We start from the raw sequence: 26,924 nt of genomic DNA on the forward strand, positions 1-26,924 counted from the left end.
AGCAATAATACATAAACCCATGGTGTTATAATTAACAATATTACACAACCTATATCGGTCTAACTAACAATATTACACAGCCCGCAGCAATATAACTAACAATATCACACAGCCCACACCTACATAATTAACAATATCACACAATGCGCACTAATATAATAAACAGTACTACATAAACCCACAGCACCATAATAAATAATATCAGACAAATATACAATATCCTTAGCAATACTATATGAACACATGGTGTTACAACTTAGAAGACTACACAAACTCAATGTTATAATTAACAAAATGACACATACTGCACTATTCTGATTATCAACACACAAAGTTGCACTATTATCATGAAATACACTCCACACACCCATACTATAATCATTAATGAAACCACACAAACCCACATGATTATAATTAATAATATCACACCAATCTGCACTGATATAATTAATAATCATACAGAAACCTGCACTGTTACAATTAGTAATGTTACACAAAACCTACAGTGTTGTAAGTAAGAATGCTACACAATGCAAGAGATAATTGTATGAGTCCTTGTAAAACCTGTCTTTTTTCTGTATAGTGTATGAAATATTCCTTTTTGCAGCCTTACTTGAAACCCCTTCCACTACTCTGTTTCTGGTTTGCCGAAGTCTGGTTCTGGAATGGCAAACTTGCCTGCATCCGGAAACGGAAACATTAATTTTGCTGCTAATTTCCACCCTCTCTCTCACCTTGGACATCTCTGTCTCTTCAATTTCCTTCCTTGACTTCCATATCTCCAGTTCCAGGGATAGGCTGTTTATTACTATACATCCAGTACAATCCCACTAACTCCCACACTTTTCTTAATTACACTTCCTGACAGCTTACTTCCTAGAGAGGCTCCAATCCATCCTCCCAGTTTCTCAATCTTTGTCACATTTTGCTTCAATGATCGTACCTTCCATAAGAGTGCTTCTGAAGTGACTCCCTTTTCCTCATTATGGTGGCAGGGCCGTCGATTATATCAAACACATTTCCTGCAGCTCTGTCCTCAATCTTTTCTCCCTCCTAGGAACACAGTAGCATTTCCTTGTCTTCACTTTTCACCCTCTGTACTCAAAGGTACGTCCACTGGCAGTTATATCACCACCAGCAGAATGTCACCACAAAATACATCTTTCTTTCTAACCCTTGGTCACCACAGCAAATGGTCCATTACTTCTGTAACATTCTGGTTCACTCCTCCATCACCCGAGGACCTCATCTCCCTCACTTCACTATTTTCCATGTAAACACAGAAGATTTAACACGTGGAGCAGGAAAGTTGACGTTTCGGTTTGGGACCCTCTTCAGAAATGGAGGAGGGAGAAGGGAACTGAAAACTAAACATTTCAGAAGAAGGATCCTGACCCGAAACATCAACTTTCCTGGTCCTCTAAATGCTGTCTAACCTGCTGTGTTCCTCCAACTCCACACTGTGTTATCTCTGATTCCAGCATCGACAGTTCTCATTACCTCTGAGATTTAACACTTGCCCTTTTAAGACCCCACCTCTTTCCTCCTCACTTTCCAAGGCTCCAAACACATATTTTCATAGAATCCCTACAGTGTGGAAGCAGGCCAATGATCTACTTCTGTTTCTTTCTGCATCTTTCTCACAATTCATCCTCCCACACAGACAGTACACAGTCCTCCTTACCAACATCTAACACCAAGTGCCAAAATTAGGAGACCTGTCTCAGAAAGTAATCAAGCAGCAGCCTGATGTAGCCATATGCATGGAATTTCCTTAGATAGCACCTTCCAAACCTACTACCATTATCACTTAGAATTTTAAGGGCAGCAGTCACATGGGAATGCCACTGATTGCAAATACCCTCCAAGACACACAGCATCCTGACTTGCAAATATATTGCCGCTCCTTCAATTTCACTGGATCAAATCCTGAAATTCTCTCTCTAAAGGCATTGTGGATCTATCTTCAGCATGTGTAGCAGTTCAAGAAGGCAGCTCACCACCACCTTCTCCAGGGCATCAAGGGTCAGAGGTGAATTAGAGGATTAGAGATTAATGATCACTGATGACACAAAACAAAAAGCAAAAGGACCGGTCATGGTTCTAGAGAAAGGACACAGGTCCAGAGTAGATGCTAACATAGGTCAGTTCTACTGAAAGCAAATTCAGGAAAACCAGATGGTGTTAGTGGGGGTGGGGGTGGTTAGGAAGATGTGGGGGAAATAACATAGAAGACACAGGTAATGATTTGAAGTTGTTGAACTCCATGCTAAGTTCAGAAAACTGTAAAATGACTAAAAAGAAAATGATGTTCTGTTCCTCAGAGTTGCACTGGGTTTCATTGGAACACTGCAACAGACCTAAGGCAGAACTGTGAGCATGAGAACAGACGGTGTGTTTAAATGGCAAATGATCAGAAGGTCAGGGTCAAGCTTGTGGACTGAATGGAGGTGTTTCACAAAGTTGTCATCCAGAATTTGGTTTCCTCATCGAGGAGACTGTGTTGTGAGCTGTGAATACAGTAGACGAGATTGGTGAATCTCCCTGTACCCCTTCCAAATCAATCACACTGCAATCCCACCTGTGGTGTGGTGAGCAGAACTGTGCAAAGTACTCCAGCTGTGCCTTAACCTAAGTTCTGTACAGCTCCAACGTGGCCTTTCTGTGCTTACAGTCTATGCCTTGCTTGATAAAGGTAGGTGTCCTGTAGGTCTTCTTAACTATTCTATTAATCTGTCCAGTGATTTGAGGATAAGGACTCTAAGACCCTTCTGTCTCACTGAGCTTCCTAGTATCTTGCCATTCATTTAGTACTCCCTTGTCTTGATTGTCTTCCAAAGAGTGTCGTCTCACACTTATCAGGGTTAAATTCCCGTCTACATTCCCCTGTAAGATAAGACATTCTTTCCCAATGTCAACCACCCGGTCAATCTTCATAACATCCAACCTATATTCTCATCTGTATCATTTATGTATTTGCAGAATAATGTGGATAAATGAGAGGTTAACCACATTGGTGTCAAAAACAAGAATGCAGCTTATTATCCAAAGTGTGCTAGATTGGGAAATGTCCTCGCACACCAATTGCTGAAAGAAAGCAGGCAGGTGTGAGCAGGCAATGAAGAAGACAAATGGTAGTTGGCCTTCAGAGTCAGAGGATTCAAGTCCAGGAGCAAGGATATCTTGCTGCAACTATACAGGGCCTTGGTGAGACTGCACCTGGAGCATTGTGTGCAGTTTTGGTCTCCTCATTCTGAAGAAGGATGTTCTCGCTCACGAGGGAGGTTTACTACACTGGGGTGACAGGACTGACATATGAAAAGAGGCTGGATTAATTAGGATTATTAGGGAATTTATGAGAATGTTGGGGGACAGGGTGGAATCTCAAAGGAACGTATAAAATTCTAATGGAACTAGACAGAGTAAACACTGGAAGGATGTTCCTGATGGTCGGGGAGTCCAAAACCAGGTATCACAGTCTAAAGAAACAGGGTAAGCCATTTACAACTGGGATATTGAGAGAAATTTCTTTACCCAGAGAGATAAAGCCTGTTGAATTCTCTGCCAGGGAAAGTATCTTTAGGTGAAAATATTGAATGTTTCAAGAAGTTAAATACAGTTGTTAGGGCTAAAGAGTGTAGGGGGAAATGGGAACAGAGTAGATAGTTGGATGATCAAATGTGATTGTATTAAATGACACAGCCACCTCAAAAGGCCAAATGACCTGCCCCTGATCCTAACTTCTATGTTTAACTGGGTCCACAGCGCTGTTTTAAATGTGGTCATTTCGGCTGCCTAGGTTGATGCCAGGTGGCCAAGGCAGTTTCATCTCCTTTTGAGAATTTCTAGGATTATGATAACTGAGGGGTTTGCTAGGCCATTTCAGAGATAACCACATTGCTGTGAATCTGGAGTCACACATAAGCTAGACCAGGTAAGGAAGGCAGATTCCCTCCTGAAAGAACATTTGTGACCCAGCTGCATCTTTTCCTTCAAGTAATGGTCATCATTAGTCTCACAATTTCACATTTTTATTGAAATCAAAATCCAACATCTGCCATGATAACAAAGTGTGGAGCTGGATGAACGCAGCAGCATCTCAGGAGCACAAAAGCTGACGTTTCGGGCCTAGACCCTACATCAGAGAGGGGGATGGGGAGAGGGTTCTGGAATAAATAGGGAGAGAGGGGGAGGCGGACCGAAGATGGAGAGAAAAGAAGATAGGTGGAGAGAGTATAGGTGGGGAGGTAGGGAGGGGATAGGTCAGCCCAGGGAGGACGAACAGGTCAAGGAGGTGGGATAAGGTTAGTAGGTAGGAAATGGAGGTGCGGCTTGAGGTGGGAGGAGGGGACGGGTTAGAGGAAGAACAGGTTAGGGAGGTGGGGATGAGCTGGGCTGGTTTTGGGATGCAGTGGGTGGAGGGGAAGAGCTGGGCTGGTTTAGGGATGCAGTGGGGGGAGGGGACGAACTGGGCTGGTTTCGGGATGCAGTGGGGGAAGGGGAGATTTTGAAGCTTGTGAAGTCCACATTGAGACCGTTGGGCTGCAGGCTTCCCAAGCAGAATATGAGTTGCTGTTCCTGCAACCTTCAGGTGACATCATTGTGGCACTGCAGGAGGCCCATGATGGACATGTCGTCTAAGGAATGGGAGGGAGAGTTAAAATGGTTCACGACTGGGAGGTGCAGTTGTTTATTGTGAACCGAGCGGAGGTGTTCTGCAAAGCGGTCTCCAAGCCTCCACTTGGTTTCCCCAATGTAGAGGAAGCCACACTGGGTACAGTGGATACAGTATACTACATTGGCAGATGTGCAGGTGAACATCTGCTTAATGTGGAAAGTCATCATCTGCCATGGTAGAATTCAAGCCTAGGTCCCCAGAACTTTAGCTGGATCTCTGGATTAATACCAGTGATATTATCAATAGGCCATCGCCTCCCCAGCCTGGTCTAGCCAGTGATGTCCTACATCCCAAGAATGAATAAAAAGCTAACTTCCCTTCTGTTCCTGATGCTTCTCCCTGACTTTAAATGCCTTCTAAAAACCATCACCTATCCACCTCTCTTCCGTTCCAATGAAAAAAACATATTTGGGCTCAAAACATTAACTCTGTGTCTCTCTCTGCAGGTGCAACCAGACTTGCTGAGCTCCAAAGAATCATAGGATCCCTACAGTAAACATAGAGGCCATTCAGCCCATTGGGTCTGCACCAGCCCTCTGAAGAACATCCCAGTCTCTCCAGGTAGCCCCACATTTATGATAGCTAATCCACCTAGCCTACCAATTCTGGACACTATGGGAAATTTAGTATGGCCAGTTCTATCTAATCTCTATATCATTGGACTGGGAGGAAACTAGAGCACCTAGAGGAAGCCGGCACAAATACAGGGAAACTGTGCAAACTCCACACAGACAGTCACACAGGAGTGGGGGAGCGGAATTGAACCTGGGTCCCTGACACTGTGAGGCAGCAGTGCTAACCACTAAGTCACTGTACTGCCCTGCCAACATTTATTTATTTGTGTTTATATTTTTGATTTCCAGCATGTGTGATCTTTTGCTTTTCTTTTATTGTTTTATTCATGCAATTTTTTTTATCACTGTAAGTCATCTGGTTTCCAATTTTAAGGCATAGGAAGCAAGGAACTGAAAGATGTTCATTGTTATTCCAAGTCTGTCAGAATATCCCTTGGAGAGTGAATATTAAAAAATATGAATTCAATTTACTATTTCTGGGCCACTCCAAAAAGACTTCTAATAAATTAGAAGAAGACAGAAATCCAAAGAGCTGGAAGGTGAGAAAGGATCCTGAAACTGGGGCAGATTGTGTTCTGACTGTTGCTTTGGACATATCTCAGACAATAAAACCAGGCTGGAAAAGTTCACTGAGGTGAAGGAGCTCAATGGATTCTTGGTCCTTGTGCATAATGAAATGGATGGACTTGGCATCTCAGACTGAGTGTAATAACTAACCCTCTCCGAGTAACATATTATCCTCAATTCCTTCTCAAGCAAGCCCGCACACCAACAGAAAGGTGACAGAGCCATGAAATGCTAGAAATGGAAGGATGAACACTAATTCCACTCGAAGGACAGATCAATAAATAATTGGAGCACAAAAGCTGACGTTTCGGGCCTAGATCTCTGATGAAGGGTCTAGGCCCGAAACGTCAGCTTTTGTGCTCCTGAGATGCTGCTTGGCCTGCTGTGTTCATCCAGCCTCACATTTTATTATCTTGGAATTCTCCAGCATCTGCAGTTCCCATTATCTCTCAATAAATAATTGGTTGATTTTGTGGATGACAAGAGGTGGGAAAACAAGCACTGAAGCCCTACCATTTCCCAAACTATGTTCTCTGCAACCATCCCACTCTAGAAGCACAGTTTGGAGAGCACTTTTTCAGGAGAAATCCCATAAACTAGGCTGCTATTGCTGGGAAGGTAGAGAGAAGAGTTAACGAGTTTTATTTTAGGATCTCAAAAGGAATTAACAGAGAAACGTTTTTTGCTGATGGTGGAGGAATGTGAAATAGGTTGGGAAAGGATATGCTGGGCAACATGCAATTGAGAATGAGATGAAGGAAGTGGCAAGGAAGGTGAGGCTGCGAAATGCTTGAGTGGGAGGGAGATGAGAGTGTGTGGGCTGAGGGATTGAGGGGTGATAGGGTGAGTGGATGAGTTTTGAGAGGGAAAGGGATGAAAGTGGAGAGGGTGGGTTTAAAGAGGTGAGGAGGCAACCTGTGGGAGGGTGTGCATTGAGGGTTGAAGCAGTGATGTTGTGAGTAGGTTCGAGGATGAGGGTATAAGGGGGCTGAGGAGATGAGGAGGTGTGTGGCAAAACTTTGAAAGGGTGATGAGGTAAAGGTGTGATAATTGCATGGTGAAGCTGTCAGGATGAGATGGAGGAGGGAAATTGTGTTTGAGAACTGGAACGCAATTTAAATCTTCCCCAATAAAGATAGGGCAGCAGCAGGATAAGAGAGAGTCACATAACCTCTGGAGCAACCTAAACTCAAGGTGGGGCCATGGAGAATGAGCTTTGTTTTTAGTTTGTGCAAGATTGTTAGATTTTTTTTCTGAGGGATTTGAAATATGTGCAGTGACATCTATTAGTGTTGATTTTACTTTCATTCCCAGGGGAGCAGAAGGGGAGTTGCTGAGTTTCTCCAGTAATTTCTGTTTTATTTGGGGAGTTGCTAAGACTTGCAATTTTCCTGAGAAAACTGAATCAGTTTGTGACAGAGACCCAATCCCTATCACAATTTATTTAAGCTTATCAAACACTCTGTTGCACAGGATAAGATTGCAATCCTTAAATGCTGAATTATTCAGTGCACTTATGCCGACAGTGACGCAGTCTCAAACTGCGCTCAACCACTTTTCAGCCAATGATATACTTCCTGTAACATTGTTACTGTTATAATGTAGACAATGTAGCAGCTAAACTGTCCACAACAAGATTTCACAAACAACAATGTGATGAAAGACCAGACAATAAAGGGAAGCTGGATGGGTTCAGATTGTTTTCTCTAGAGCTGAGGAAGCGAAATGGGAACCTGGTTAAAGTGTATAAAATTATGTGGAGCATGGTTAGGGAGAACAGAAAGTTAAAATAACAAAGGGGCATAACTTTAAGGGGAAAGACAGGAGGTTTAGAATTAGATTTTGTTGTCATGTGTACTCAAGTACAAGGATACAGGAAAATAGTGAAAAGTGTACAATGTCACCATTCCCAGCACCACCTTAGGGACAAAGATACCTAGGTACAAAGTTGGAAAAAAACAAGAATGAAGTTAAAAATTTAACATTACAGTGCTTACAAAGTAAAGATTTTTCACCAAACATGGTAGGAATCTGGAGTGCACTACCTGAGAGGATGGTTCAGGTGTCACAATCTTTAAAAATTACTTGGATGAGCATGTGAAATATCATAACATTCAAGGCTATGGGCCAAGTTCTGGAACATGGGATTGGATTTGGAGCTGTTTAGTTGGAGCAGAATCCATGAGCCAAAGGGCATCTTATGTTGATTGGTTTATTGATTTATTGTCACGTGTACCGAAGTAGAGTGAAAAGCTTTGTTTATGAGCAGTACAGGCAGATCATAGTAAGCAAGGATTTATAGATCAAAAAGATTTAGAAAGAGGTATGGGATACATTGCACAGGACATGCGCTAGGCGAGATTAGTGTTAGCAAGATCAGCATTATCAAGTCTAGAGAGTCCATTCATCAGTCTAATAACAGCCAGGAAGAAGCTGTTCCTAAACCTGCTGGTAAATGTGTTCAGGCCTCTGTACCTTCTGCCTGACAGGAGAGCTTGTAGGAGATCATTCCCAGGAAGCAATGGGTCTTTGATAATGTTGACAGCAGGACATGAAGTCAGAGTAAGTGTCTTAGAACATTCATGTGGGGACAGGAGAACAAGAGTTCAGTATTGGAATTTGATCTGGATTGGGAATGGAGACAATCAAGATGAATCCTAGCCTCTATGTTCAATCCAACCTGCTGAGGACTGGATTCCCCAAAGGAAGATCAGCATTAGGCTGATGCTGTAATGTTGGGATCTCTAAACTCTCTACCCTCTGGTCCCAGTTCCACATGATTTAACATCATCTGATATCACTGACAATGCAATCTAGTTATTAGCATGTGTTATTACCATTCTCCTTTATGTAGTTTATGGAGTTAAAATGAAACAGTGGCACAAAATTAGACTTTGATTTACATTTCTTAACAGCCTAACTGCTCCCCCATACATGCATAAAGGCTTCGCTTTCATTTATTGTCCACATAACACTTGCCCCGACAAAAACCCAGAGGCACAAAGCAGAAACCCAAACAATCATATTTGAAAAATATTTCTGATTTAAGGCCTCATTACTAAATAAGGAGAATCAAATTGCTGGATAATTCTGTCAATCATTCTGACCAGTTAATTATCTAATAAAATCCCTGACTCTTTCAGGCAATCAAAGTGAAGAATTAAATTATTTTAACACAAATGATTAATCCAAGGGCCATGACACTAAACAAGCAGCACTGCTGAAATATTGATAGAACAGTGTATTCAATATTTGGGCAGCTCAGCATATTGTCACAGGATTATTTATAATGCAGAAACTGTCATAAGATCATAAGGAAAGAAAAGGTTAATGAAGTTAGGCAACAGAAAATAGATCCTCATTCATTTGGGCCTCAGAAAAAAGCAAGAATGAGTGAGGTGTAATGGTTTTAAATATGCTTTTATGGGTGACATTTACAGAAACCACACCATTTTTAATAAAGACCTTCATTCACTTACAGCCACAGACACTGTAGGACAAACATGACAGCCACAGATTTCTGAAGAGCATGAACACGTCAGTTGTAGATTTTAATTTTTGTGGGGTTTGAAAAGCACAGTAATGAATATATGTTATGTAAACTTATTCCATTCAATCAGTATTTCGGTCTAACATGAAAGGCACTTCACTATAATGTGGAAGCTTTGTACTAATTATCATCTTTTTCATCTGTTGATTATTGCTGGACCCTTGCTTCTCTCCTACATTAATTAAACACAAAAGTAATATTATTCTGTTTGATTTGTTGCTCCAGCCCCTACAATCTCATTATAATTCCTTTATAATCCAATAATGAATCAGATATAGAGCTTGGTTTTCCACTGTGTCAGCTATGGCTCAGTAGTTGTTCCCTTCCCAACGAGTCAGAGGTCACGGGTTCAATAATTAACTCCAGAGATTTGAAAGAAAAATCCAGACAAACATTTCAAATGCAGTACTGATGGAGAGTTGCACTGTCTGAGGGTCAGTGCTGATGGAACGCTGTACTGTCTGAGGGTCAGTGCTGAGGGAGTGCCGCACTGTCAGAGGGTCAGTGCCGATGGAATGCTGTACTGTCGGAGGGTCAGTGCTGATGGAGCGTTGCACTGTCTGAGGGTCAATGCTGATGGAACGCTGTACTGTCTGAGGGTCAGTGCTGACAGAGTGCTGTACTGTCTGAGGGTCAGTGCTGACAGAGCGCTGTACTGTCTGTGGGTCAGTGCTGATGGAGTGCTGTACGGTCTAAGGGTCAGTGCTGACGGAGCGCTGTACTGTCTGTGGGTCAGTGCTGAGGGAACACTGTACTGTCTGAGGGTCAGCGCTGATGGAGTGTTGTACCATCTGAGGGTCAGTACTGATGGAACGTTGTACTGTCTGAGGGTCAGTGCTGATGGAGCGCTGTACTGTCTGTGGGTCAGGATGAAATCTAGCTTGACAGAGTATATGTTTTATTTTTGCAATCTGGCTACCATAGTGGTCATGCACTGCCAATGTACTTTTAATAAAAGAACACTGAAGCATAGGAGAAGAGGCAAATTATTAAAGGTAATTTGGAAATTCCATATCATAAAGAGCAGGAAGAATGTTTGACATGTCTTCTCAGCAATATCCTTTGCAGGCACTGAGTAAAGTTCTACTTCCATCTTCATTCCTTACTTTCTTACTCAACTGATGAGGTTGCAAACATTTCCTTTCAGCAACATTCTGTGCATTCAGCAGACGTGATTCTCTTTGTCTCTCAACAAAACACACAAGCACAAGTTAACTTACTAATGATTCTCACTCAATTCTAAGTAGAAACCTCGGACCCTTCCTCAGTTACTTTGGTTACTTTGAGGCTGCTAAACAGTACATTCACTGGGACATAGTAAGAACTGCTGGTGCTGGAGCCAGAGATAACATAGTGTGGAGCTGGAGGAACACAGCAGGCCAAGCAGCATCAGAGGAGCAGGAAAGCTGATGTTCTGGGCCTAGACGCTTCTTCAGAAAATGGGGAGCGGAAGGGGTCTCTGAAATAAATAGGAAGAGGGGGTATGGTGATAGCAGGTAGATAGTGGAGCAGATAGGTGGAGAGAAGACAGACAGGTCAAGGAGGTGGGGATGAAGCTCGTAAAGGTGAGTGTAGGTATGTAGGGGTGGGGATTGGTCAGTGAGGTGGGAGGAGCGAATAAGTGGGGAGAAGATGGACAGGTCAAGTAGGCGGGGATGGGAGAGGGAGCTTGTCTTGGTATGAGGTTGGGGGTGGGGAGATTTTGAAGCTAGTAAAGCCCACATTGAGGCCTTTGGGCTGCAGGGTTCCCAGGTGGAATATGAGGCGCTGTTCCTCCAGACTTCGGGTGGTGTCATTGTGACAATGGAGGAGGCCCAGGATGGACATGCCATCCAGGGAGTGGGAGGAGGAGTTGAAATGGTTTGCAACTGGGAGGTATTGTCGTTTGTCGCGAACTGAGTGTAGGTGCTCCACAAAGCAGTTTCCGAACCTCCACTTGGTCTCCCTGACGTAGAGGAGGCCACATTGGGAACAGAGAATACAATAGACCACATTGATGGATGTACAGATGAACATCTGTTTAATGTGGAAAGTTTTCTAGGGGCCTTGGATAGAGGTGAGGGGGTAGGTGTAGCACTTCCTGAGGTTGCAGGGAACGGTGCCGGGAGTGGTGGGGCTAGTGGAGAGTGGAGCGTGGAGCGCACAAGAGAGTCGTAGAGAGCGCGGTCCCTCCGGAAGGCAGAGAAGGATGGGGAGGGAAATATATCCTTCATAGTGGGGTCAGATTGCAGGTGGCGGAAGTGGCAGAGAATGATGCGTTGGATCCGGAGGTTGATGGGGCGGTACGTGAGGACAAGGGGAATTCTGTCTTTGTTTTTATTGCAGGGAAGGGGTGTGAGGGCTGAGGTGTGGGAAATGCAAGAGATGTGGTCGAGAGCATTTATGACCACTGTTCTGGGGAAGTTGCAATCCTTGAAATACAACGACATCTGGTATGTTTGAGAGTGGAACACCTCATCTTGGGAGCAGATGCGGAGGAGGTGGAGGAATTGTGAGTTCCTGCAGGAAGGTGGGTGAGAGGAGGTATGCTGTCGGTAGTTGTGGGAGTCTATAGGCTCAAAATAGATATCAGTTTTGAGGTTGTCATCAGAGATGGAAACACAGGGGTCCAGGAAGGAGAGAGAGGTATCGGAAATGGTCCAGGGGAACTTGAGGTTGGGGTGGAAGGTGTTGCTGAAGTGGATGAACTGTTCGAGCTCCTCACGGGAGCACGAGGTGGCTTCGATACAGTCATCAATGTAACGGAGGAAGAAGTGGAGGATGGGGCCAGTATAGCTGTGGAAGAGGGATTGTTCCACATAACCTATAGAGGCAGGCATAGCTTGGGCCCATGAAGGTACCCATGGCCACCCCCTTCATCTGTAGGAAGTGGAAGGAGTTAAAGGAGAAGTTGTTAAGGGTGAGGATGAGGTTGGCTAAGTGGATGAGGGGGAGTGGTCGGGCCTGCGGGACAGGAAGAAGCGGAGGGCCTTTAGGCCATCTCTATGGGGAATGCAGGTGTATAGGGACTGGATGTTCATGGTGAAGATGAGGTGTTGGGGGCCAGGGAATCGGAAGTTTTAGAGGAGGTGGAGGGTGTGGGTGGTATCACAGACATAGGTGGGGAGTTGCTGGACCAGCTGGGAGAAAATGGAGTCCAGATAGTCCAGAGATGAGTTCGGTGGGGCAGGAGCGGTGGAGACAATGGGTCAACCAGGGCAGGCAAGTTTGTGGATTTTGGGAAGGAGATAGAAGCAGGCGGTGCGGGGTTGGGGAACGATGAGGTTGGAGCCTGTAGGTGGGAGGTCACCTGAGGTGATGAAGTTATGGATGGTCTGGGATCTACAGGTATGCGTCTTTTCTTCTGAACTGGACTCGCTTTCTGGCCTCAGGCATCTCTTTCTCTGGGCTGTAAAAGCTCAGTTTGGTGAAGACTCTAGCAATTATCCCACCAGGTCACTTAGTTTATGTCACATCATTTCTTTAGACTGCTGTTTGACCAACTGTTAAAAAAGGGGTTTCTGTGCCTTTAAAACAAAGGTCATATCTATAGAAATAAAAACCAAAAACCTATCTATCTCTGCTTTAGAACTCAATTTCCCAAATATTCATAATAATTTATTTATCAATCATCATCTCAATAGAAATATTTACTTATCTTGTGGCTTCACCAATCTTCCTCTTCAGCAGATGTTGGCACACTGCTCAAGCGTGAAAAAAAAGCACTGCGGAGAACTACATTTCCCAAGTGCATCTGGTGTCCCAGGCGAACAGGAGGAACAGAAAACTATCCACACAGTAAGTGTTTTACTGGCTGGAAGTTTGTAAGAATTCCTGAGTTGCTGCACTCAAGTTTAAGGCTTGACAGTAACAGGAATGCAGGGACCCTCTGGCAAAACTCCATCACATGTTTCACATGATGTAACCATTCTGCAACAAATAACAGGTTTCTCCTTCCTTACCATCTGAGCTTCAGTGTGCTAAAGTGGACTTTACAATTGGAAAGAACATTGATAAGGCCATCTTTACAGACATGGGGAATCTGACCCTAGTAATCCCAATCATCGGAATGCTGGAAAAAGGTGTGCTTGGGGGAGACAGCTACAAATGAAGTGGTAAATATGATGAGATGCTACCAAAAGAGTACCACAGCAGCAACAATTTGGAAGAGCTGGCTGTGGGTCTGAACAAAGTGAAGCAAGCAATTTCTGTACACAGTTGCAAAAATAAATACACGATGTCCCAAAGTGCTTCCTAATCAATTGATTTCACGTTTCCATGTCAGGAGGGTGAGAGGTTTGGAGGGGAACTTGCAGGGGGTGGTGTTCCCATGTATCTGCTGCCCTTGTCCTTTGAGATGGAAGCTGGCTTGGGTTTGGAAGGTGCTGCCTGAGAATATTTGGTAAATTTCTTCAGTGCGTCTTGCAGATAGTACATATCATTGTTACTGAGCGTTGGTGGTGGAGGGAATGGACGCTTGTGGATTTGGTGCCGATCAAACGGGCTTGTACTGGATGGTGTCAAGCTCCTTGAGTGTTATTTGAGCTGCTCCTTCCAGGCAACTGGGGAGTATTACATCCCACTCCTGACTTGTGCCTTGTGGATGGTGGGCAGGCTTTGAGGAGTCAGGAGGTGAGGTACTCACCACAGGATTCTTAGCCTCTGGCCTCCTCTTGTAGCCACTGTTTATGTGATGAATCCAGTTGAGTTTCTGATCAATGGTAACCCCCAGGATGTTGATAGTGGGAGGATTCAGTGATGGTAACACCATTAATTGTCAAGGGGCATTGGTTAGATTGTCTCTTATTGGTGATGGTCACGTTACTTACCACTTGTCTGCCCAAGTCTGGATACTGCCCAGATCTTGTTGCATTAAAACATGGACTTGCTTCGGGTATCTGAGGAGTTGTGAATGGTGCTGAACATTGTACACTCATTGTGAACATCCCAACTTCTGACCTCATGATGGACGGAAGGTGATTGATGAAGCAGCTGAAGCTGGTTTGGTCTGGGATACTACCCTGAGGAACTCTTGCAGAAATGTCTTGGAGCTGAGATAATTGACATCCAACAACCACAACTATCTTCCATATATCAGGTAAGTCTGAGTGTATGCCCCCGGTACCCACTGTTTCCAGTTTTACTCAGGCTCCTTGATGCCACACTCAGTCAAATGTGGCATTGCCGAGAAGGGCTGTCACTCTCACCTCACCATCTGGAATCCAGCTCTTTTGTCCATGTTTGAACCATGGCTATAATGAGGTCAGGAGCTGAGTGGCCCTGGCAGAACCCAAACCAGGCGTCTCTGAGCAGGTTATTGCTGGATAGAGCTGTTGGTGACACCTTCCATCACTTTACTGATGATGGAGAGGAGACTGATGGGGTGGTAATTGGCCGGGTTGCATTTGTCCTGCTTTGTGTGTACAGGACTTACTTGGGCAATTTTCCACACTGTTAGAAAAGTGCCAGTGTTGTAAATGTACTGAAACAGCTTGGCTAGGGGATTGGCAAGTTCTGGAGCACAAATCTTCATTACTATTGCTGAAATATTCTCAGAGCCCAAAGTCTTTGCAATATCCAATGCTTCCACCTGTTTCTTGACATCGTGTAGAGTGAATTGAATTGACTGAGGACTGGCATCTGTGATGCAGGGGACATCAGGAGGAGATAGTGATGGATCATCCATTTGCAAAAGCTTCAGCCTTATCCTTTGCATTGATGTGTTGGGTTCTTCCATCTTTGAGGACGGCGATGTTTCTCCTCCTATGTCTTGTTTAAGTGCCCACTGTTGTTCATGACTAGATATAGAGGGACTGCAGAGCTTGGTTCTGATTTGTTGGTTGTGGGATCACTTAGCTCTGTCTATCAATTGCTACTTATGCTGTTTGGTGTGCAGGTAGTCCTGTTTGGTCGCTTCACCAGTTTGGCACCTCATTTTCAGATTTGCCTGGTGCTGCTCCTGGCATGCCCTCCTGCACCATCCATTAAAACAGGGTTGATTCCCTGGCTCGATGGTAATGGCTGAGTGGGGGATATGCCAGGTCATGAGGTTACAGATTGTGCTGGAGAACAATTCTGCTGCTGTTGATGGCCCACTCCGGCTCATGGATACCCAGTGTTGAGTTGCTAGATCTGTGTTAAGTCTGTCTCATTTAGCACAGTGATAGTGCCACACAACACGATGGAGGTTATTCTCAATGGGAAGGCAAGACCTCGTCTCCACAAGGACTGTACAATGGTTACTCTTACAGACACTGTCATGGACAGATGCAAATGCAGCCGGGAGATTGGTGAGGACGTGGTCGGGAATGTTTTTGCCTCCTGTTGATACCATCACTGCCTATTGTAGACCCAGTCTTACAGAAATATCCTTTAACATCCAACCAGCTCGTTCAGTAGAGCTACTGCTGAATCACTTTTGGTGGTGGGATATTGAAATCCATCACCCAGAGTACATTTTGTGCCCTTGCCACTCCCAGTACCCCCTCCAAGTGTTGTCACACCTGGAGGAGTAGTGATTCATCAGCCGCGAGAGGACAGTACATAGTAATCAGCAGGAGGTTTCCTTGCTTATGTTTAACTTGAAGCCACAAGACTTCATAGGTTCCAGAGTCAATGCTCGGCATTCCCAGTGCAACTTCTTCCTGACTGCATATCACTGTGGCATTAATGATGGTGGGACAGGACATATCTAGGGATGGTGATGGTGGTGTCTTGGACATTATTAGTAAGGTATGATTCAGTGAGTATGACTTTGGCTGCTGCTTGATGAGTCAGTGAGACAGCTTTCCCAATTTTGGCACTACCCTACAATGTTCATAAGGAGGACACTGCAATGGGAACAGGCCTGTTTCTGATGTTGTTGCTCCCTTTTCCTCTTTTTCCACATATCCTTGAACACCTACCTCTGCTGTCATTTACTTAAAACTTGTCAAATCTACAACCTTTTCCAGTTCTTGACGTACTGTTAGCAGATGCGGGCATCACATCTTAGGAAGGATAGCACTCCCTGCAAGGCGAATCTATGTAGATTTACAAGATTGATTGATTTATTTATTGCTATGTGCTCTGGAGAACAGTGAAAAGCTTTGATACGAGCAGTACAGGAAGATCATAGTAAGCAAGGATGTACAGATGAAAAGTTGTAAAAAAACACCTAGACAGAGAATGATACATGGGCTTCAGGAACGAAAGTATGAGTACTCATTTCTTAGATTGGAGATGAGTTGAAAGCATGTTCCCCTGGGATCAGTGTTGGGACCCTTTTCCTCCTGAGTTATATAAACAATTTGGAGATGGGTGTTGAGGGCAAAGTTTCTGAATTTTGCAGAAGAGACTATGTTAGGAAAAATAGTGAATTGTGAGGATGACTCTGAGAGACATCAAAGGGAAAACTGAAAGAACTGTGGATGCTGTAAATCAGAAACAAAAATAGAGAATGATGGAAAAGCTCAGCAGGTCTGGCAGCATCCATGAAGAGAACTTAGAGTTAACGTTTCGAGTCCGGTGACCCTTCCTCAGAACTGACGGGAATTTTTAAAAATTAGTTAAAATGCAGAAGATAGGGTGGGGGGAGGGGGTAAGGAGTAAATGATTGGTGGGGATAGAGCCCAAAGAGAGAGAAGAACAGTTGGACAGACAAAGGGGTTGATAATGATCCATGCTCAGGCCCTTTCTTCCCTCAGGCAACAGCGATAGAGTCCATTTGTCCCATCCCACCAGCATCCACATCCAGAAGCTCATCAGCCACCATCTCCACCATCACCAGACACATGTTCCTCTCCCCCACTTTACCACCATCCGCTGGGACTATTCCCTCCAGGACACCCTGGTCCACTCTTCCTTCACTCCCAAAACACACCTACAGCCCCATGGCAACTCCCACTGAAACCGCTGAAGATGTAACACCTCCCCATTTACTTCCTCTCCTCCCAGTATCCACGAGCCCAAACACATCTTCCAGGTGAAGCATCACTTTACCTGCACTTATTGAGTCACACAGCATGGAAGCAGACCCTTTGGACCAACCAGTCCATGCCAACTTTCTGAGGTAAACATAAAATATCTCTCAGTACACTTTTGGAGAAGAGCAGGAACTTTCCCCTTTGCACTGGGACCAGTACTTATCCCTCAATTACTAAAGAAAAGATTATATCGAGATTACCACATGGCTCCTAGTGGGATCTTGCTGTGCAAAAATTTGGCCGCCATTTTTCCTACACTACAAGAGCGATTATGATTAAAAAAAATTCATTGGTTATGAAGTGCTTTGGAAACCGTGAGAGTGTGAAAGGACCTAAAGAAGTGTAACTCTTTCAGTCGATTGCATCCATGTCTATTGCTCACAGCACCAGGGACCGGGGTTCAAATCCAGCCTTGGGCGACTGTCTGTGTGGAGTTTGCATGTTCTCCCTGTCTGCTTGGGTGTCCTCTGGGTGCTTAGATGGATTGGCTGTGCTCAATTGCCCGTAGTGCTAAAGAATGTGCAGGCTAGTTGGGTTAGCCTTGAGAAATGCATGGTTTTGGGGATAGGGGGATGGGTCTGGGTGGAATGCTTTTTGGAGGGTCATTGTGGACTTGATGGGCCACATGGCCTGATTCCGTATTTTGGGGTTCAACTCCAGCCTTGGGTAACTGTCTGTGTGGAGTTTGTATGTTCTCCCTGTATCTGTGTGGGTTTCCTCCGGGTGCTCCAGTTTCCTCCACAGTCCAAAAATGTGCAGGTTAGTTGGATTGACTATGTTAAATTGCCTGTAATGTGTAGGGTTAGAAATTAAGGGATAGGATAGGGAATCCTACCTCGGATAGGGATTGCTCTTTGGAGAGTCGGTGTGAATGACCTGTTTCCGCACTGTAGGGATTTTGTGATTCTATGTAGTTCGAGAAGGTGGTGAACTTGGGCCTTGCTCTGCTTCATCAGCAGCACTGGTGTAATCTAGACTTTAGCTCCAACACCGATGGAGCCAATTGGGCTTCTCCAGCATCTCAGTGTAGAACAAGGTGAAGCCAACACACACAGCATGTCAGTTATTCACAGTATGAAGAACCACTTTCAAACTCAACATTTCAAGTCCAAAAGTAAAACCAAGACACAGAGCCCAAAAGGAAAGAAAATTGAAGGAACAGGCACACTGGGCTCTAGTTAATCAGCTAATGAGGATTATTTAGTAAGAAAACACCTGCTGAGAGCCTAGACACTTGATTGCTAGATCATTGGTGCTGGTGTTATTGCTTCAGCAGGATTTCTTCTTGACTTTATCTAATTTTGAAAGCTCAATGGCCATGTAGGAAAAAAACAACTGCACATGACAATGTAATCAACTTCCCCCAGTGAAGAATTAAACTTGAGTTAATGCTGAAAGGCAGCTGGAACCCATAGAACTATGTAATTCCACCCACACCACTTTGAGGTCAGCATGTCCAGTTGAAGCAGCAGTGTTGAGAATTATGAGCATTAAACACCTTGTTGCTTCATTTCTGAAATACCTATTTGAATGTAGACAAAGCTTTCTCCTTATTGGTGACCACAGGACTAACTGATATGTGTTTGGACCAACATCTAGTCAGGTTTTTTCAGGAGGAGGTGATAGATCCTTGCCTCTCAATCCACCACAGCCCGAAGTGGGACTGTGACAGAGGTATGGTGAGGGCTGGAAAGCCAGGAGTGGGATTGTGGTAGTGGGAAGGAAAGTTAGACCATCTTCAGTTATCTTTTCTTTCTTATTTTGTTCTAAGTTAATGTGAATGGCACCATGTATGTATGGCTAAGGTACACACTTCTCATGGTAGTTTTATATTGAATATATGTGACAATAAATGATTCAATGATGAGAGGGATTGATTGGAGGGAACACGAAATGATACATCTGGAACTGAGCAAGTGAAGAGATTAAAGTGAAATCAGAATGTTTCAACTGAGATAACAGTAGGTGCCAATGAATTAAAAGCATTTTATATATTGATGCATACAAAAGGCATGCCTAAGGTCACTTACTACTTTTCAAAAACTTTAGGGAATTTTTATGAGGAGCAAATTAGTAGCCAATTGAAATCAACGAAGCTTACCCCCATTCTAACACTCCGACACTGCTCCCCCAACACCCCCACCCCAGACCTGACACTCAGGCCTCGCTCCTTGCCTGGCTGACACTTGGGTACAGCCCTGGTGTGTACTCACTGCTCTGTATAACCACTGCTCCTGCCTCCCGAAACCTTTCTGCTTGTTATCATCAGGATCAGTCAGGATAACTCCTCCGCTCATCAAGTCACAGGCTCTGCCTCTGAAGGAATGGCAAGTGCCAAACAGGGAAAGCCGCAGATTTTGTCTCTCCCTTGTGCGGGGTGACTTTTCTCTGACTGGGTGGTCTACTTTATGGTGGTATTTTCCTCAGCAATTTTGCCCACTACTCTTGTGTACATTGAGAGTTGCTTCATAGTTAGTGGTTTCTTCATTGGTACTTGTCTAAGCAGAATGGTGTTGACTGGTGCCAATTGTATACGGTAGCTTGGCTACTGATTCCTGTCTTGATTCTCTGAGAGTCAAGAGGCTGTGTGCTGGTGGTTGAAGTAGTAAAACTGTGTGGTCAAGTGAGCATGGTGCCCATGGTGGACATGTGAAATTTACCGGAGAGATCCAGCCTCACAGAAAATTGGCCAAACTAAATTAAACAGCAGGCAGCAGCTACCGAGAACAGCAGAAACTATGGTTGAAGAGGTCTAAAAGATTCAGAGGGATTCTGTTAGAATCAGGCCAAGGATTGTGGATTGGAGGAGTATCAATCAGACTTTTCGGACCTTGACTCCCAGGTAGTGCCTGAGGATGTGCATTTTACATCTCCTGGCTTCGCAACAGTGAAGGCTGTTCGTGCAACCATGAAGGATACATTGACTAATGGGATTACGAATGGCGGTCAAAGGCCACAGGACATTCTGGAAGGGGTGGGGGCAATACAAACATACACCTGAAAGGCACACTGTCGGTGAAGACTCACAGCAAAGCTCGAGGCAGAAAACCGTGCTGTAACTCAAGAAGACCCAGGACAAGATCAGTTCAGAGAGAGGCTCACCTGTGTGGAAGGGAACCAGCCCTACATCAGAGAGGAAGGAGGCTGTAATTACCCAGCTCCAACATGTGGGTCATTGTGGATAATATCATTCTCAGAGGCATAGAACTAGATAGAGAGTAAATATTGTGGGGATTTGGAAAATGCTTACATGATTTTTTTTTAAGAAGCAATATTTTGTTAAGAAAATTGGGCTGAACCACAAACCAAATTCACTGTCCCTTTGACTGCCTTACTGAAAGAGCATTTGGGTAAAATGTTTTAAAAAATAAACTGGTTGAAGTATCCAAATCATGGACAACTATTTAACCCAGCACGCTAAGTGGCTGAGGTATCGACATGATCTAGTGGTTCAGGGTGAGGTGATCATTTCTTCAAAGCTCTGCACACATTTATTTCTGAAATTGCTAGACTACACTAACAATGTGAGACTCTGTTTGCTGTTACAAGTGTTACTCCAGTGAGCTGTGCTTTCCCCCCTTTCTCAGGGACAGCTGTCACCATGTGTTCGTACCATTCCTGGGGATGTACATCTCTGAAAGAAGGGCACTGGAAACCATGTTGTTATACAAGGTGGTGTTGCCAACAAGGTAGGCAGCGTTCAGGTTCCCAGGCCCACCAGTTCCAAATGGCTGTTTCTTCCTTTCTCTCCATATCCTTTCTGCCTTCCTTTTTGTTTCTTTTTCTCCACCTTCTTGCTATTGGTGGCAGTGGAGAAAGGGGCATTGCGGAGGAGAGTGGCTGCAGCAGGACTCTTGGTGAGGTGGCAGCCTGACCTGGCAGCGATGCTTCCGACTCCCGGTTGTGGTATGCCCAGAGAGGAGACACCAGGCTACATTGACGTGGCAACAGAAGTGGAGCCAGGAGGTCCTGATTGCAGTTTACCCGGAGCTGGGGGCTCCTGGTTATTGGTGAGGCAGCGTAGGCGGGGCTGGGGGCTCCTGGTTATTGGCGAAGAAGCGGCAGCGGCAGCGGAGCTAGGGGCTCCTGGTTATTGGTGAGGCAGCGTAGGCGGGGCTGGGGGTTCCTGGTTATTGGCGAGGCAGCGTAGGCGTATCTGGGGGTTCCTGGTTATTGGTGAGGCAGCGTAGGCGGGGCTGGGGGTTCCTGGTTATTGGCGAGGCAGCGGCAGCGGAGCTGGGGGTTCCTGGTTATTAGCAAAGCAGCGTAGTAGGAGCTGGGGGCTCCTGGTTATTGGCGAGGCAGCGGCAGCAGGGCTGGGGGCTCCTGGTTATTGGCGAGGCAGCGTAGGCGGAGCTGGGGTCTCCTGGTTATTGGCGAGGCAGCGTAGGCGTGTCTGGGGGCTCCTGGTTATTGGCGAGGCAGCGTAGGCGGGGCTGGGGGCTCCTGGTTATTGGCGAGGCAACGTAGGCGGAGCTGGGGGCTCCTGGTTATTGGCGAGGCAGCGTTGGCGGAGCTGGGGGCTCCTGGTTATTGGTGAGGCAGTGACAGCGGGGCTGGGGTTTCCTGGTTATTGGCGAGGCAGCGTTGATGGAGCTGGGGGCTCCTGGTTATTGGCGAGGCAGCGTTGGCGGAGCTGGGGGCTCCTGGTTATTGGCGAGGCAGCGTTGGCGGAGCTGGGGGTTCCTGGTTATTGGCGAGGCAGCGTTGGTGGAGCTGGGGGCTCCTGGTTATTGGCGAGGCAGCGTAGGCAGGTCTGGGGGCTCCTGGTTATTGGCGAGGCAGCGTTGGCGGAGCTGGGGGCTCCTGGTTATTGGCGCGGCAGCGTTGGCGGAGCTGGGGGCTCCTGGTTATTGGCGAGACAGCATTGGCGGAGCTGGGGGCTCCTGGTTATTGGCGAGGCAGCGTAAGCAGGGCTGGGGGCTCCTGGTCGCAGAGCAAGTGAGAGTCCAGCATGGGACCTGGCATCAGTGGGCCATGGTTGAGGCCAGCAATGAAGAGATGGCACCTGAAGAGTGGCAACCCCAACACTGGTGGGTCCGGTGCAAGTGGTGGAGAGTTGGCAGCATGGGTGTCATTGGTGAGGCAACTCTGGGCCCACGTTAGAGGCAATGGAATGAAAATGGACTCTTCCAGTTTTTTTTTAATTTTAAAAATATTCAAATGGGGCCAAATTGTGGTGACAGTTGAAGCTTTTCATTGCATTTCACCATGTTTTTCATTGGAGAGGACAAGTGGGAATAAATTATCATTCATATATTCTAATAAACATTTATGGATTTTTTTCACGATAGGGTAGACCTGTTGTAGCACATCATTGTAATCTTTTTCTCTTAGTTGCAGCTATGTATCATCTGACATCATTCATTCAGCACAAGCAGAGGCCATTCGGTCCATCAAGTCTGCACGAACCCTCTGAAGAGCATCCCACCCAGAACCAGCACCCCCACCCTATCCCTGCAACCTCACATTTAGCATGGCCAATCCACCTAGCCTGCATGTCTTTGGACTGTGGGAGGGAACCAATTGTACCCCAGGGAAATCCACATAAACATGGGGAGAGCATGGAAACTCCGCACAGATAGTTGCCGGAGGTTGGAACTGAACCTAGGTCCCTGGTGCTAGGAGGTAGCAGTGCTAACCACTGAGCCACCATACTGCTCCATGTCCTTCTTAACAATTATCAAAGTATTAACGCCTTGTACCACAGTTAAAGGAATGGTTTCAAAAGATGGCATTAATCTGTGAGGTACAAGGATCTCCCAGCTTACATAAGTATATTCATATATAATATTCCCTTCTCAGCCAATGCCTGCAGACCCATTGTAGATCGCAGAAAAATAGTTTCTCCTCATTGCCTATCCTTTGCAGGAGAGGTGAATATCTACCTGGAAGATGACCACACACCCACAGGTCTTGGAGTGGATGGGGATGTATCAGAGATGGACGCGGTAATTTGCAGAGGGTCAAGTTGGGGTTGTTTTTAAAACCCGGGAGGAGGGAGGTGATGATGGCAGACTGAAAGGAAAAAAGGCAATGCCTGCAGACAGAGTGTCTTTTGCCTTTTAAGGTAGATTAGGATTAGGGGTGTCAAGTACTTAGTTGAAATAGAACCAAGGGAACGCAGGTGCTCCAAAGTGAAGATAAAACTTGAGAGATGACAGTGCTGCTAAAAAGAAGGGGTTCTCAGCTTGACTAGGAGGTAAACTGGAGGAAATGTGAAACTATGGGCAGCTATGATAGAGGGCCATGGGCAGATAGGTGGAGGGACAGGTAGTATTGAGGAAGTGGCCAGTCTGCAGAAGGATTTGGACAGGTTAGGAGAGTGGGCAAAGAAGTGGCAGGTGGAGTACAACATGGGAAAGTGTGAGGTCATGCACTTTGGTAGGAAAAATAAAAGTATGGGCTATTTTCCAAATGAGAAGAAAATTCAGACATCTGAAGTGCAAAGTGACCTGGGAGTTCTAGTCCAGGATTCCTGCGAGGGATACTTGCAGGTTGAGTCAGTAGTCAGGAAGGCAAAAGTAATCTTGGCGTTTATTTTGAGAGGACTTGAATATAAAAGCAGGGGGCTGTATGAGGCTCTGGTCAGGCCACATTTGGAGTATTGTGGGTAGTTTTGGGCCCCATTTCTCAGGAAGGACGTACTGACCCTGGAGCAGGTTCACGGGAGGTTCACGAGAATGGTCCCAGGAGTGGAAAGCTTAACATGTGAGGAATGTTTGAGGACTCTGGCTCTGTACTCATTGGAGTCTAGAAGGATGAGGGGGAATTTAATTGAAATTTTCAGATTACTGAATGTCTTGGTCAAAATGGATGTTGGGAAAATGCTTCCATTGGTAGGAGAGTCTCGGACCTGAGGGCACAGCCTTAGAGCAAAGGGAAGACCTTTTAGAATGAAGATGAGGAGAAATCTCTTCAGCCAGAGAGTGGTGAATCTATGGAATTCACTGCGACAGAAGGCTGTGGAGACCAGGTCATTGAGTACATTTAAGACTGAGATAGACAGGTTCTTGATTATCAAGGGGATCATGGGTTATGGGGAGAAAGCAGGAGAATGGGGTTGAGGAACTTATCAGCCATGATTGAATGGTGGAGTGGACTCAATGGGCTGAACGGTCTAATTTCTGCTCCTATGTCTTTGTGTCTTATGGCAGGGTTAAGAATAAAGGAGCTTTTGAGTCAGTGAGAAAGAAACCTACAAACTCTTGGATAATAAAATGTGAGGCTGGATGAACACAGCAGGCCAAGCAGCATCTCAGGAGCACAAAAGCTGACGTTTCGGGCCTAGACCCTTCATCAGAGAGGGGGATGGGGAGAGGGAACTGGAATAAATAGGGAGAGAGGGGGAGGCGGACCGAAGATGGAGAGTAAAGAAGATAGGTGGAGAGAGTATAGGTGGGGAGGTAGGGAGGGGATAGGTCAGTCCAGGGAAGATGGACAGGTCAAGGAGGTGGGATGAGGTTAGTAGGTAGCCGGAGGTGCGGCTTGGGGTGGGAGGAAGGGATGGGTGAGAGGAAGAACCGGTTAGGGAGGCAGAGACAGGTTGGACTGGTTTTGGGATGCAGTAGGGGAAGGGGAGATTTTGAAACTGGTGAAGTTCACATTGATACCATATGGCTGCAGGGTTCCCAGGCGGAATATGAGTTGCTGTTCCTGCAACCTTCGGGTGGCATCATTGTGGCACTGCAGGAGGCCCATGATGGACACGTCATCTAGAGAATGGGAGGGGGAGTGGAAATGGTTTGCGACTGGGAGGTGCAGTTGTTTGTTGCGAACTGAGCGGAGGTGTTCTCTTGGTACAAACTCTTGGTATTTGTTGACCAAGGTCAGAGGATAGGAGAGAGGGATTAAAGGATGTATATGTTTCTGGTGAAAGAAAACAACCCTAAAACATACAAGACTATCTGGTCCTTTGTGTCTGTGCCAACATTTTGAAACAGCTAACCAATTGCGCATCACACCTTTTCCCTAGGATGACTGTACACTACAGAGGATTTACACAGCGAGGGCAAGGCATGCTTTGGAATGAGGTGGTTGCTTCAGACCTGGCAATGGAGCAGTTCAATAAACTTTCTGAACTTATGTTGTAAGCTACAGAATTGTATCTGATCATGAAACCTTATAAACTTGATTAATAAAATGAGCGAATTCCATCTGCTTCATGTCAAATAAATTCGCAAATCAGCATTTGCTGCATGCAATGATTGCCAATTAATCTGCCAAAGCAACACAAAATTATAACGATGTTGGACAATAAACAGTAAGAATGTATAGACAACCTAATTGTATTTATAAGGTAGCCAGAATGTTACAACAAACAGATACATTGTCACATGTGAAACCCATGATAATCTTCTGTTTCCCCATTGAGATAATTGTATATCATGGTAATATAATTGTACATCATGGTAATCATTGTAATGATGAGGTATCAACAGAAATGTGAATGAAGATGACTGGAAAAGAGATAATCATAAAACAATATTTCCACTCAGTCAGGATGGCTTTTGTGGGATGGGGAAGATGACATTCATTGAGACAACTGAAGATTCTGTTTCAATGTAGGAATCTGAGTTGCCAACTCTCTAGGAGGTAAGGAAAGATTTGTATTTCAATAGCGTCATTCACACCAGTGTTAAGATGCTTTGAAACCCACAGAAACACTTTGAAGTTACTGTTAATATATGGAAAATGCAGCATCAAATTTGTACAAAGCAAGATCCCACATACAGCACTGTAGCAATAACCAGATCATTTGCTTTAGTGATGATTAATGAGGGATAAACATTGGTGAGGCACAGATTCTTTGATTAATGCCTCAGGATCTTTTGCATTCACCTGAGAATGAAGACAGGCCTTTGTTTAATATAAGATAACAAAGTGTGAAGCTGGATGAACACAGCAGGCCAAGCAGCATCTCAGGAACACAAAAGCTGACGTTTCGGGCCTAGAGCCTTCATCAGAGAGGTTTGTTTAATGTCTCATACAGAGATCACTCTTCCAACAGTACTGACTTTCATCCCCCAGGAGCCTGGCACTCTCTCAGTAATGCAGGGGAAATAATAGGTAGAAAGGTGAATTGTGAAAGGGATGCAAACATTTACGAGAAACTATTGTTAGATAAATGGGCAAACAGTTGGTAAATAGAATATAATGTGGCAAAATATGAAGTGTCTGTTTTGAAAGGAAGAACAAAAGAACAGAGTATTATTTAAATGGAGAAAAGCTGCAGAAAGCTGTAACACAAAGGGATTTGGGGGAAGTTGTGAACAAAACAGAAACCGAGCACACAGGTGCAACAGGTAATCAGGAAGGCTAATTGAATGTTGGCCTGTATTTCAAAGGGGTTACAGTACAAGTCATGGGGATTCTTACTGAAACCATACAAGGTGTCATTGAGACTCATTTGGAATACTGCATCTGGTTTTGGTTCCTTTATTGAAGCAAAAATATCGTTTCATTGGAGGCAGTTCAGAGAAATTTCAACAGGATGGCCCTTCATATGGTGGGATTATTTTATGAGGAAAGATTAAACAGGCTGGGGCACCAGTCACTGCAGTTTAGAAGAATGAGTTGATTTCATTGAAACATATAGGAGTGTTAAGTGG

General features: G+C 45.1%; 1 protein-coding gene and 1 long non-coding RNA gene across 4 annotated transcripts in view; one reads left to right on the forward strand and one right to left on the reverse strand.

The window, feature by feature from the left end:
- Nucleotides 1-25,434, forward strand: part of LOC132209807 (uncharacterized) — a 44,923-nt gene extending 19,489 nt beyond the window's left edge. The window contains exons 2-3 of the long non-coding RNA XR_009445919.1: nt 5,125-5,239; nt 25,289-25,434. This is a non-coding gene — a long non-coding RNA (uncharacterized LOC132209807). The remainder of the gene's footprint in view (nt 1-5,124; nt 5,240-25,288) is intronic.
- LOC125456430 (B-cell scaffold protein with ankyrin repeats-like) overlaps nt 1-26,924 on the reverse strand; it is a 247,585-nt gene that overhangs the window by 149,941 nt on the left and 70,720 nt on the right. The gene's annotated exons all lie outside the window — the stretch shown is intronic.

The sequence above is a fragment of the Stegostoma tigrinum genome, chromosome 1, assembly GCF_030684315.1.
Source record: "Stegostoma tigrinum isolate sSteTig4 chromosome 1, sSteTig4.hap1, whole genome shotgun sequence".
NCBI lineage: Eukaryota > Metazoa > Chordata > Chondrichthyes > Orectolobiformes > Stegostomatidae > Stegostoma > Stegostoma tigrinum.